This window comes from Ixodes scapularis, unplaced genomic scaffold (assembly GCF_016920785.2).
Source record: "Ixodes scapularis isolate PalLabHiFi unplaced genomic scaffold, ASM1692078v2 PGA_scaffold10__122_contigs__length_95168666, whole genome shotgun sequence".
Classification (NCBI taxonomy): Eukaryota; Metazoa; Arthropoda; class Arachnida; order Ixodida; family Ixodidae; genus Ixodes; species Ixodes scapularis.
Window position 1 is genome coordinate 54,838,915 of NW_024609836.1, and position 13,689 is coordinate 54,852,603.

Here is a 13,689-nt window from a genome sequence, read left to right on the forward strand (position 1 = left end):
TTTCTTCGTTACTCAATGTTTGTTCTTTAGATGCTTGTTGGCAAAGCACCGCTGTCGAACGCAGCGGTGCCTAGCATTTAAAGTATTCAACTGTGGCTTGAATTCGCTTCTAAACAATGTGAAATATACAAAACAATAAAATGCTAAAGTTGAAGCCTGGGCCAGTTGGTATGACATTCTTAAAAGGTCTCTGTCCGTGTCCTTCTTTACCTTGTCCGTCGTTTTTTGCGCTGTTTTAACCTTTCAATAAAATGCAATATATATGTTGGTTATTGCTTGGTAGTTTTCATCAAGACTTCGTTTAATTCATCACGAACATTTTATTACTAAATTGTGATTCATAAAAAAAGGATCATGTTATGATGAGAGTCATATTTCCTGAATAAGTCACTTTATCTTCTTCTATTAACTCAAGATTTAATAAAGTGCTCAAATAAAACGAAACTTAGCGCAGAGTTTGAATGAAACTAAAGACACATACGGAATTCTTGGTTTGAAACCTTTCTCATGCTTGATGGAACCATAACAAAGTCTTTTGAAGTTATATTACTTCCAGAATGTTTGCTCTGTGTCTCGGTTGCCTTCGTTCTCATATGCCCTCAAAATCATAATTACTGAGCAAGTTTTTTTTTAAAATTTATTTTATGAGTAACAAGCATTATCGAAGCAAAACAGTTTCGCTTCGATAATTTAAAAAGGTTGTCCGGTCGAAACCTGAAGTACTTAGGTTTTTGCGCTCGTTAAGTCGAGGGAGCCACCATATAGACAAACGTCATTTTTATTTCGATACATGATCTCCCCTTAATAATTAAACCTGTCATGAGCGTATGTACGAAACTGTACCCCGAATTTCACCAGTGTCAATGGCTGACATCAGTAACTGCTGTGTAACGTCACAAAACGCAAAATTTTGTCAGATGGTCGGGATAACAAGCGTTAGCCGATGGGTGTCTTGTATTTTTTGTTTCGAAATATATAGTCGTCTAGGCTGTACCGTACTGAAATACGTTCCTTTTAATGCAGTTTCTAAGCGTGTGCAACAGAAATCGCACCTTTTAGCAGGATCTTACTCGAAAACAGCCATAAGCTTCGAGCAAACGTATGCCGTTTCGCGAAAACACAACTACGACGGCCACCGATCGAACTCGGAGCGCTTGCAAAGCAAAAGATGCAAATTTTGACTTTGAAGCAGCGCCTATGTATACGAAGCGGTATCTAGGGACACATATCGGCGGAACCACTGGATCAATGATGAGGCTGCGGGTCGTTGGGGGGGATCGGTGGCCGAGTGGGCTAAAGCGCACACCCAGCTCGACGCACGTGGGGCGAAAGCTCGCGATGCAGAACCCAGGGATTCTGGGTTCGAGCCCCACCCCTGCCCGTTTCGATCTGGATGAGCATCGTACCGGCGTGCGGTCGTGCATCACTACTGCGTGATGCACGTTAAAGACCCCAGGCTAGCGGTTATACTGAACTGGCTAAATTGCTCATCTACAGCGTGTGACTCGTCGCAAATTTAATGGCTGACCAACTACACGCTGTATAAACATCCCCACAACCCAATTACTATTATTGCGGGTCGTTCCCTTGGAGGCGATATCCGCGGGTCGAAGGCAAACGACGAATCGTTCAAATGCATGTCGTCACTTGACTTGGACGAGCTTGGTGAATCGTAGCCACGCTAGCTCCTTTTTACACGCGGGTCATACAGCTTTTGCATCGTTTCCAGATTACCTAGCTGTTGGTTCTGGTTTCGCTGCATAATCAAAGCCATTGATCTGATTTGGGCGAGGAGTATTGTATTTAATTGCACTTACATTACACAGTGCTCCTCGGTGTGCAGGTATATACGGAGAGGCAGGCGCCAATACACGTTTTGGGCCCCTGACACCGACCGGGCGGTGCTATAGGTTGGCTAGGGAAATAGAAAATAAGGGGACGTAGTTGAATATCGTTGGCACAGCATCCCACCTCAGATTATGAGCCTTCTGTACGCTTAGAGCTCAGCTCGTAGCTCTCTTCTGTGAGGTGATTGCTGCACCCCTACAAAAATATGTATGGACGTCCTATGTCCATACTTTTGCCGTTCTATTACCTCTTTGTCCATCCTATGGATTCCTGTAGACAGTTCTTAGACGGTCTATGTATTATTGGTTTGCCACAGAATGGACACAAAAACGCAATAGAGATCTTCGCGAAATAAAAAGTTTTTTATTCCTTCCTATTTCCGTTCTATGGTCCCGGTGAGTCTATGGTCATCCTATTGCCTCTCTATGGTGTGAGCTATATATTGGGGCATTAACAAAGTGATGACGGGTAGACGTTTTCTTTAGGTGTAGCGAGGTGTCCGAGTTAAAGAGTTGTTAATTAAGTTCCGGGTATCAATGTGTTACATTGATGTCTAGAGGCATATCCAACCTCAGGGTATACTCATTGTGGAGATGGAAGTGTTTAGTATGTGCCGGAATAATGTTTTTACTTTCTCAGTGGGAGGTAGGTGTATGTGGGTCGCTGCGGCCCCCGTAGATATTCGCAACTTTCACAACCCATAGTGGGCGCACTGGTGCCTATCAAAATTGCGGTCATCTGGATGATCGTCGTTACAAAGCGGTATACTAGGCTGGGTCTGCGCGCGACGCGTAAGTAATTGTAGTTTTGCTATATACGCGCAGTATTAGAGACTTACTTTTTTTCACGTCAGGAAAGTGTAGGCAAGCCATTTTATTATGATGCCAATCATCCAGGAGCTAGGGAGTGCGATTCTCACACCGCGGTACCACCATCGCTTAAAGTGGCTTCTCTATGGACCCCGTAGGGACTCCGTGCAGACCCTGTACGGCTTCTCTGCAGACTCATTAAGGAGCCCGTGTAGACCCTGTATGGCTTCCCTGTGAACCCCGTACGTACTCCCTATAGACCTTGTATGGCTTCTTTGCAGACCCCTAAGGACCCTACACTCTTTAAAATGACTTTTACAGAGCACTTTTTTGCGTAAAAACAAATGGGGAAAAGCTATTTTTGTAGAACCCTTTATTGGAGATCAGTACAAACTGACAAGAGCGTGATGTTTGCATACACTTTTAGCTTACAGGGCTTTGCGGCACAATTAATTTTTTTTTTACAGCCATGGCTCACCGGCGAATTCAGGTAGCGCGTCCCGACTTGGGTGCGTCCTAACTTCGGTGGCAATTCGCGGCGTGTCCGCCTGGCAGTCGGAGGTTGGCATCCCTGAAGCCCCTCTTCTACCGTATATGTTTCGGCGCCAAGTGGCCGATTAAAGCCAAAGCAGAACAGTCACATGCTGTCGAATATCTATAGTCCCAAACCAGCACACGCAGTCGTGCAGTTATCCGCGTGGCCGCTGCGGGTGGAATGGCGGCGTTGCGATCGCAATTAGTTTGGTTTTCGAGTACAGATCGGTGCCGCTTTTTTAGAGCAAGCTCTTTAGCCGTTTCCCAACTGACTTGCTCTAGAAACGTTGGTCGGTGCGGACCCCATAGCAGACCCCCTGCAGACTGAGTGGCTTCCCTGCGGACCCTGTAGCGACTCCCTGTAGAGCTTGTATGGCTTTTCTGCAGACCCCATGAGGACCCTGTGTAGACCTTGTATGGCTTCCCTGTGGACTCCCTAGGGACTCCTTGTAGACTTCGTATGGGTTTTCTACAGCCTCCCTATAGACACCGTAACGACCCTGTGTAGACGCCCTATAGAGTCCCTATGGACTCTATATGGCGCCTTGCCATAGAGAGGGTATAGGATGACCACACATCATCCATAGAATAGGACGTCCATAGAACGTCCGTTGGCCAATATTCTATAGGGCAGCCATAGGACTACTTCACGGAGGCAACAGAGGTCGTGGTCCGCCTATAGACGCCTTTTGTCCTCCCTATGGACGCTGGTCTATAGAACGTCCTAGAAGTGTCCATACATATTTTTGTAAGGGCATAAGCAGCGGGATCTCGATCTTGACGAAAACCCAGCCCCTACGCATGGCGACTATCCATCTTACTCGTCACTGCACGTCTCGCGGAAAAGTGACGAACGTCGCGTCTTTGCTCGCATGTGCTGCCCGGTGGTTGTGACACCCAACCGCGCAACAAAATCTCACCCATTTACGAAACAAGTCGAGCTCAACAACAAAAACGAAGCAAGCTGCGGCGTTCTCTCGTAGGCAAATCATAGAGAAATATAGTACTACGTAAAGAGTGGATACTTCCTTAGGCCCCAGCGGAACTTATGGAAGTATACAAAAATGGTATTGGCTTATGCAAAACTATATAACGGGGTATATTCCAGCAATCAAGAAGACCAAGTAGAGGCACGTAAAAAAAATTATTCAACCGGGCATGCTAGAAGGTACATTTTAATGTTTTTTTTAAGCTGTGCATTGAGCCATAGTCCTGCATAGTTTCTAGAACGGCAGCATATTAGTTTGGGAAGTCCGGCAGTAAGTATGACAATTGACAAGTTCTATAGTTTGTTCTTGACGGAGGTGTAAAATAAGAGCCATTACGAAGATTATGCTGCGTACTAGTAGGAGTGCTGTCTGTTAATATAGTTGAAGTAACGAAAACTAACCCGTTTATCGTCTATTGCAGCCTAGCTGGCTATTCGATGGTTGTGAAGGAGCCCTTTCCGTATGCGATTTATATGTGTGTTCAAATACCAGAAAACATAGAGTCGAGCTGGTCAACTTTAAACGTTTTAAAAACCCGAAACTGGGGTGGCAGTAGTTTTGGAACTGGCGTCTAAGTGCCAGTGCATAAGGGCCGTGCAGCACTTGTAAGCAAATGGCAATATAGCCCTGAAATGAGAGGTACTTGGAAGTGAATTCTCTGCAGCTCCGCAGAAAACTATCTCGCCTCTGCCTTTTCATAAAGTCGACTATCATTGCCCCGACATCAAGAACTCTTTGTTATCATCTCCGGAATGAACATCATCTCGCCTCATCATGTCGGATTTCCAGTTCCACAAACGCATTCAATCAGTCTTTCCTTTCTCAAGCCATCTTCGACTGGAACAGCCTACCATCCATCATCGTAGACCCAGAAGTATTTCTAGCAAGCTTACAGATTCATTTTTCTTGTTATAAGTATTTTATTGCCACTATGTATGAATAATGAGCTTCCTTTTCTTGTCTGTCTTGATTTGTATAACATGTATACATCCCCCTCCCCTTATGCAATTCCCTAAACGGGCCCTTAAGGTGAAAATAAATTAAATGAAATGATTGGCAACACAGCACTCACTCGTGGCGCGTGTCTCTCGCATTCGCATAATAAAGGCTGAACCGCATGTAAGCGGTTTAGCAAGCAACAAGACGAGCAACTGGGACTTCTCACTGTCGCTCGGTTTTTGGATTTCTAGAAAATGTCGCTCAATGACTTGATCGCTTGCTCCCGTCGCTTTCAAGCGATTTACCTTGTTACGAGACTGAATGAGTGATAGCAAAAAGGTTGCTATCGCCTGTCTCGTCGCTCGCTCAATCGCTTACACGTAATTTACACTTTTTGGCTGTCGGCGCTCGCAAAAATGTAAAGCGTGAATTTTATCAAAGGCTTTCTTCTTGCCGACTCTCAGACTGCTGCAAAAACTTTGTGTTCCAGTGAAATAAAACCACATGATTTCTCACTTTGCTTATGAACTGAGAAGGAAAGCTGAAAAGGAAGTAGCTTGAAAATCAGCTTATGGTCTTCTCAAGAAAGTTGTTTGGAACACCTTTTTTTTGTTTTCTTTGGCACTAATCAATGCGCTTTTTTTTCTCCCGACCTTCACAATAAAGTATTGCCAGAGGGTTAGTAAATAAGCGCTACATATACACCCTAGTAAAAAAATCATTTGTATGAGAAATTTCTTGTGTCCAATAAACACATATGAATCATACAAGATATATAAGAACATACAAATACATATAAGAACCATATAAGAATTATATGAGAACTATATAAGAATTATATAAGATATATAAGAACCACATAAGAAACTTATAAGTTCCCACTAGTTTCTCATATGGTGCTTGTGTGTTCTCATATATCTTATATAGTTCTTACATACTTCTTATATGGTTCTTATACGGTTCTTATATGTTCTTATATTTTCTTATATATCTTGTATGATTCATATGTGTTTATTGGACACAAGAAATTTCTCATACAAATGAGAATTTTCAGTAGGGCAGCACCTTGTATAAAAAGTCTGTGCCACAGTCGAAAAAGAACTCCTTATACTCTTCGCAAAAAACGTCACCAATACAGACGCTACTTACGAAGGCGCACGTCAAGCAATATTTCGAGTATTTTCCGAGGACGAAAATCGAACTTGGACCCGACCTCCCACAGTGGAAACAAACGGGGTGCAAATACGAGCGCTACGACGCAAACTGGTACCTTTAGCAGCCATTGGTTCCGCAAAACACACCGCCTAGCTGGGTGGTACCAAGCCGCCACCCGATTTGCAGAACTCAAGCCTTGAACACCGATCTACGAGATAAAGCTCCCTGATCACTCACCAAGTGCCTCGCTCGGCGCCCCACGCCCTCGTGGGACCTTGCCTCTGGGTCCGTTCCCGCCATTTGACTGCTCGCTCAGTGACAGGTCGGTTCCTGCACTTCCTTGGAAAAAGCTTGAGGGTCGTCCAATGCGCAAAGAATGTGTGCGACAAGGAACCGCACACGCTCGCTTTCACGCTGCCTGCACACACAAGAACACGCCATGAACGCTCCGAAAAGAAAGGGCTGGAAAAGCACTCACCAAATAGACTCAAACCCACAGCTAGTTCCATGGGCAAGCCGGCACCTGGGACACTTTTTGTTTTCCGAAGAACGTTGTTCGATTTTTTCCGAAAGCCTAAAGGCCTGAAACCACCCGAAAGTTTGCAGCTTGCTTTGTTCTTGATTTTGGTTACGATGGCGATGGCGATGCGGCGACGTTCGCTGGTTTGACGACAGGTGTTATGACGAAACTCATTTGACGCAACGTAAATGTTCCTGTTTTAAGTGACTTACATTGTAACTTTTAAACATAAATAAAAACTGTTTTAACACTTATATATTTATTTGTAATAAAGTATGTTGGAGTTAATTGTGTACTAAACTAAAGCTTGGTCTGGCTCAGTCTCGTTTTATTTTAACATGGCGGCGACAATCGTTATCTGTGCGTGCTCTGTGCCGTGCTTGACCTATTGGCTGTGCATTGGTTGTCCTGTTATCCACCTCCTGCGATCCGCATCAGCCACAAGCGTGCTGTCTAAGCATTGTGTGCCCGCCGGAAAGAATATCCAGTCTTCTCGGAAGCAAGGCTGCAACTAGGGCTGCTCGGATCGTGGCTCGGACGTCGTCGACATATAACATCGCAAAGAGCGAACGCTGCAGCCCCGCAAGAGTCAGAGCGAGTTGCATCACAATGTAGCCCTCATGCATTCCTCCCGTGGAGTGCTGTTTTGTACTTTGCTCTGTCACTTTGATTGGCTCACGGGCGCCATAGCTTTCACCCTTAGCCATGTTATGGTGAAGCGGAGCGTACTATAAAGGCGCGTTCCCACCGGCGATGCGATCTAGTGGCGCGATAACTTTCATCGCAAAAGCGACCATCGGGCACAAAAAGCGACGCGATTTAAGCAGTCGCTACTTGACGCGATTTTTTTGCAATGCAATCTAGTCGCAGAGCGGCTGAGTCAATCAACAGCGTTCGGATGGAGTTTTCGAGAAACGAGTCGCCAACGAAGGCGTTGGACTCTCTCATCGCGCACGCCGGTGTGACCATCTAATATTTTTGCGATGCGATCTAGTCGCATCGCGTGACTGCTTACATCGCCGGTGGTAACTTGGGCGAGTTGGGTGATGCATTACAACCAAAAAAAGTGCAAAAATTAGACGAAGGACGAGTGAGAGGAATGTAAGCGACAAGCGCTGACTAGCAACAGAATTTTTATTAGGAAAAAACATGAAACCCCGCCAATGTTGTCAATGTGATTACAATATTGCTTCGTAACGGTGTCCTTACAAAGCAATATTGTAATCACATTGATAAGATAGCAGTGTTTGGTGTTTTGGGGGTTCGAACATTTCATGTTTCTTCCCAATAAAAATTGAGTTGTAAGTCAGTGCTTCTCGTGTACATTCTTCTCACTCGTCCTTCGTCTCATTTTTGCACTTTTTTTAGTTGGACCAGAATATAGTCTTTGCCGTGGGGAGCTCATTTCTACATCTCGTGACCCTAACAAAACCATTTGAAGGGGTAAGTGCAGACAACTTACATTAAGTAAATTTTACCAATTTTGCCACACAGTTTGATCTTGAGGCGAATATTAAAGAGGCCTATACAACACTGGTTCCATACCTAAAAAATAGGCACAAAATATAAGCCTTTGAACTGTAATTTTGTGGCTAATTTCCAATAAATGTTGCTTCACAGCTCTGGAAACAAATAGGCACATATAACAATGTTCAAACTTGCCTTGTACATATTCCATAGTAGAAGTTACCAGGGGCATTTTTATGGTCCATTGGCCCCATTAATGCCTGCTCACTGGCCTTTCCTGAAAATACAAAAAAATGGGTTCAATAAAAAGTCAAAAATAAATTTGTTATCAAAAGTGGAGTGCCACTCGAATACAAAAGCAGAGCATTAAATGTACTTGCACACCTTCTTTCCCACAAATCCACAGTAGGCCAGTTCCTGCCATTTATGGAGTGCATCCAGTGTACAACGAGGCACCAAGATCTGTGCAAGGAAATTGAACATATCCATGTTGAAATTACGTTCTTAAATTGCATTATACTGTGAGCCCCGTAATCATCTGGGTGCACTTTGCAGTGATTGGACTACAATGTGCTCTGCAAGAGGGCAGACGTGCATGCATTTTGCAGAGGTAGGATATGGATAGCGATGTTAATCACGAAATTGCCAAAGGAAAGTACAGACATGATCGTGTGCCTTCATGTTTGTGCAGATAGTATATAATCAACATCAGAGTTTATGTATGGTATTAAAAACAACATATTACGGATTAATTGAAAATCTTTAATTTTACTGTGCTAAGCACGGCGCACTCTGCACATGCTTGAAATCCACTGTAGGAATGCAAATACGGTATAGGCGCTCTTTCGCAGTTTGCTTCTGCAGAATTGAGTCCAGCACCAAACTGTGCCCCATGCAAGCACACATTGACCCGCCATGATCCACTTCATTCTAAACGCAAGGCTTTCAGCGCCCCTGCCAAGCACGCGCGAGCGTGCAGTGCAAGCAAAGGTTCAGGGGAACATGCCTGTGCTAGTAGCTTCGGCTTCGTTTGCACACGAAGTGAAACAACCATTAGTAGCTTCGATCAAAGCCATTCATTCATGTGTGAAAAAAAAACGCAAAAAAAAAAAAATACCGTTGATTTTTGGAGAGCAAATCTCTTGGTCTACTTTATGAATAAAAAAGCCTGACTGAGGAACACATATAAGGGGAAAAACACACGGCCCCAAACATTGCTAGAGTTTTAGCCGAACTCACTTGCGCCCGAGAGACCAAGCAGCCCTCTGACACCGTACCCGGGCTGCACGGGGCGGACTTCAGACGGCGCCGCGTCAGGCCCACACCGACGACACAGCAGCTCCACCGCCCTCACGTTCTCAAGCGTCAAAAACACAATTGTCCATTGTCTCTGAGAACAGCCCAACGCCAGAGTTCCAAAAGGTCACTCACCATCCGATTCCCGTGTAGCCGTGCTCGATGAAATAAAAAATAGTGGCGAGCCGGAGGCTGTCAATCACCGGTCCTAAATCGAGACTCGCACTTGTTTGCTTGCCCAGACTTGAGAGCGGCTCATTCGTGACCGCTCGCTTTTGATCTCTGCAATTTAAAAGTGAATATAACACTCGCGAAAAGAGAAAGCGAGCGCGGTAGCAGGATTATGGTGGCTAGAAGGGGAGGTGGCAGCATTGGCCGCTGCGGAGTGTAGCGGCGGATCATGCTAGCACCGGCGTCGCTGCTGTCGACACTTAGATCGGTCGGCTTGCCGGGCGACCGCCCGCGAACGCGCTGCAAGGCCGGCGATTCGGACTTTGTCGGTGGCATTTCATACGCACAAGAACCACATTTGGTGTTTGTGGGACATTTGTTCGTTACATTGATAGCAAAGCGCTATTTGTGAATGAGTACGCACAAAACAAAAATAACGCTGAAGACACGCAAGCGTACAGCGCATCACGTGCACGCGCGAATGAAGTGCCAGGCAAGGCACGCGCTCGGCAGTAGCTCTGTCGGCTTAGACAGCGTTGCACACTATGTAAAGTAAAAAAAAAAAAAAAAGAGGCTCGCAATGTTCGAGGATAAGAGAAATAATAAGACAAACCATTACATAAACACCAAGAAAATAATTAGATAAACAATGGCGGCAGATATGAGAAACAGCACGCTCACGCGAAATACGGGTTCACTTCGTAGAACAAGGGTCCATCTTTTTCTAATAGTTGCTAATATAATAACACTTGAATGTACTGTCAGTTGATGCTCATTTTCTGAAAAGCTAGCCTCTCATATTGCTCTGATAAGGTGTGCCAACATACCTACTAAGGGAATTTCTTAGAATACCCGCACACCGCTTCGTTCTACCTCTTATCTCGAAGCATCGAACGTGGTAAGATGGCATGGGTATTAGGAAGGTACAAAAATAAGGACATAGTGTGCTGGGCTTAAGTACAATGCTTATTTATTCAATGAACAAGAACTCTAAAAAAAAGGCCTAGGGAGAGATTTAAAGCGTATGAGCTACGTAACGCGACGAAGCTTCAAATAGCGCATTCGCCGCCTTCTTTATTCTCTTGCTTTGTTTTCCGCTTGAACCAGAAATTGTAGCCTTGTTAGCGAATAAAACTTGATGAGGCTCTTGCTCACCTCCGTGCTATGTTCGCTGCAACCACTCGCAACCAGCCTGTTTCTTGTCAGAGAGGAAATCAGGTCCATTACGCTGTTCGCTTTCAGCTTGTTAAAGCTGAAACAATAGGTGAACGCGTTTTCCATGTTGGTAACGAAGGCTTGGAGTTTTTGAGAAGGGTAGATCAGCCCTCCCTTGTCGACCTCTTGCGTCAAGCAAGCTTCTGCGGGAAGTTCCGAGCCAGCTGGCAGAAGCAGCACTCTTGAGCACTCGTCGCATTTGCTTTTCCTCAGCATTCTGCGGGCAACATAGCCTGTGACATAGTATATAATTCGAGAGTCACTGCTTGATGAGACGGAACAGCTGTGATCGTCAAAGATATCGTATGACACGAGTAGTTCGTGGACTTCATTCAGACATCCAATGTCCATGAGCTCATCAAGCTTCTTCTGACTTTCTTTTGGGTTCTTGCTGGATCCATTTAGCAGGCTTTTTATCAGTGCGGGCGAGACATTCCCGTTTGCAGGGGGCTTTGCTAAACTGCAAAAAGCAAGACGGTTCGCTGAAAGCAAGAACTGTGTTGGAGTAGGATGATCATTACTGCCAGACATTTGCCTTAAGATTCCGAATATATTTTCCAGGGGATCTTGACTTAGACGTGAAGTTAACAGGTATTTATAGCCAAGCTTTCCTGTGACATAGTCAAGAATGGATACTGTGCTGGCTAGAGTGACACGAAGCCCTTCTGCAGTACCTTGACTGAGGAAACCTAGCTTGCCAATCTCCGATTCCCAAGCATCTAAGTAAGCAAGGAAATCTTTCACCTCATTCAGGATTCGTGATTTCGGGCGCATAGCATTACGGCTGCACCTAGATGTCATTGCAGCAACAAGATTAGCCATCCTTCTGATGAAAGACATTGTTGCTGTGCTGGAGCCAGTGCCATATTTTTTTTCGATGTCATCTTTGTAGGTAAACAGGCCTCTTAGCGCCTCATCACAAAAAAAGTAAAAGCAAAGTTAACTTTCATTTTTTCAAAGCCATTTGGCTCAATTACAGCTCTTGTTACATGTGGCATTGCTCTCAGCCTGATGGTGTCTCTGTTATCGCATTTCCACGCCTCCCTCACCATGTCCATCCTGACCTTCCCTTCAGGTACCTGAAGGCCTGTCGACACAATGGAGTTGCGAACGCACTTTACAAGATGCGGAAAATCTGACAAGAAATGGAGACTTCTTTTGTCGTCTGCGGGGTGCTCCACTTTGCAGACTCTTCTCCGCGGTTCCTTTGACGCCAAAGCCCTGCCACATGCTTTTGTTCCAGGAGGCACCATCCGTGGTCACAAAATCCACAAAAAGGCCAGACTTTTCCGCAGCTATTGTTGCGTCAACGATAATCTTGGCAAGCACGCCTGCTTTGACGTTGCTGTGTGAGCCAAAAACTCCCAGGATCTGCTGGAAATTCCCTGAGAACGGTTGGAATAATACAACCAGACCATGGTCACATGTCTCCGTGCTTTGGTCAACAGAAGTGTACGCACCCAGGTCAACAAAGCCCTCGATAAACCCACTGCTCGTCACTTTGAGGTTTTCCGAAAGCTTCATCTCATATATCAAGAGGCCTCCGTGCCTCTGAAACGCGTCCATGGTTTTGGTCTTTTCCGCGATTGCGGCGAACACACTGTCATTAACCCCAAAACTGCTTTTGTAGTTCCTGACGTACTTCTGCAAGCAGCTCTTGCTGGGGAGCACCATTATTTTGTGCTTACGGATGTGCTCGTATAACTTGGGGCTTTTGATTCTCATCAATATGCACTCCAACACCCACTCCTGACTGTACCCCATTCCTTGCGTTCCTTTTCTTTTTGATGCTTGAAAGCAGGTTTCAACTTGTTGCCGCTGCTTTTGTGGCAGCCCGGAGAGACTTGCTTCGAGGTTTGACGCAGAAATACAAGAATTTTCTTTCTGCATTCTTTCAAGCGTTGTCTTCGGGTTACCGACCTTCGCCTTTTCACGACGCAACTGCCTGGCACACTTCATCAGCTTTTTTGAAGTGCTGAGAGCAGGAGTCAAGCTTGCTTTCTTTCTTTTGTAGGACGCTTGGTTCACGAGAAGCTTCCTAAAATATCTGCATTGAGTGCATGGCCTTTGATCTTGGGATACTCCACGACAGCTGATACTGTGCACTTTGCTCCCATGCACTCTTTGCTTTGTCCGACCTGAGCTCTGACGCTGTACTTCTGGAAGGGAACTTTCCTCAAACCCGGAGCATGCAATCATTTGGTCGATTGAATGGAGTAGGCTTTCCACAGACTGGGCGTCAAATACGTCTACTGTCTCAAGTGAAACGCCTTGCACAAACACGGAGCAGTGATAATGTACATCATCCGCCGAACAGAGCACCAGCTTTTTAAAGCATACACTGTCACCCGCTTGAGCACAGACACAAAATGCGGTGGCCTTCGGTGCTTTTGCGAGCAGGTGTCTTGACCAATAACCACTGGGAAACTTCTCGTCTTTTAGGTAATCTAGTTTTTCCAGCGTGCAGGCGCTGGAAGTCGCTGCGCCGTCCGCCGTGAAGCTGGAGCCGTCGTCATCACACGAAGCAGCTTCACGTGTCGGGCCGTCACTCGTCTTTCTTCTTTTCCCAGTAACTTCCCCACTCGAGGTTCTCGACTGCCGCTTTTTGGGCAGCTTCTTCGACAGATATTCCGGGACGTTCGGAAACAGCGTCGGTATTGCGTCCTCGCTGAGGCAAGGCCGGCAGCGAGGAATCTTGACGACTTCTCCATTTACGACGTGGGTGTAGTATAGCACGACGAATCTG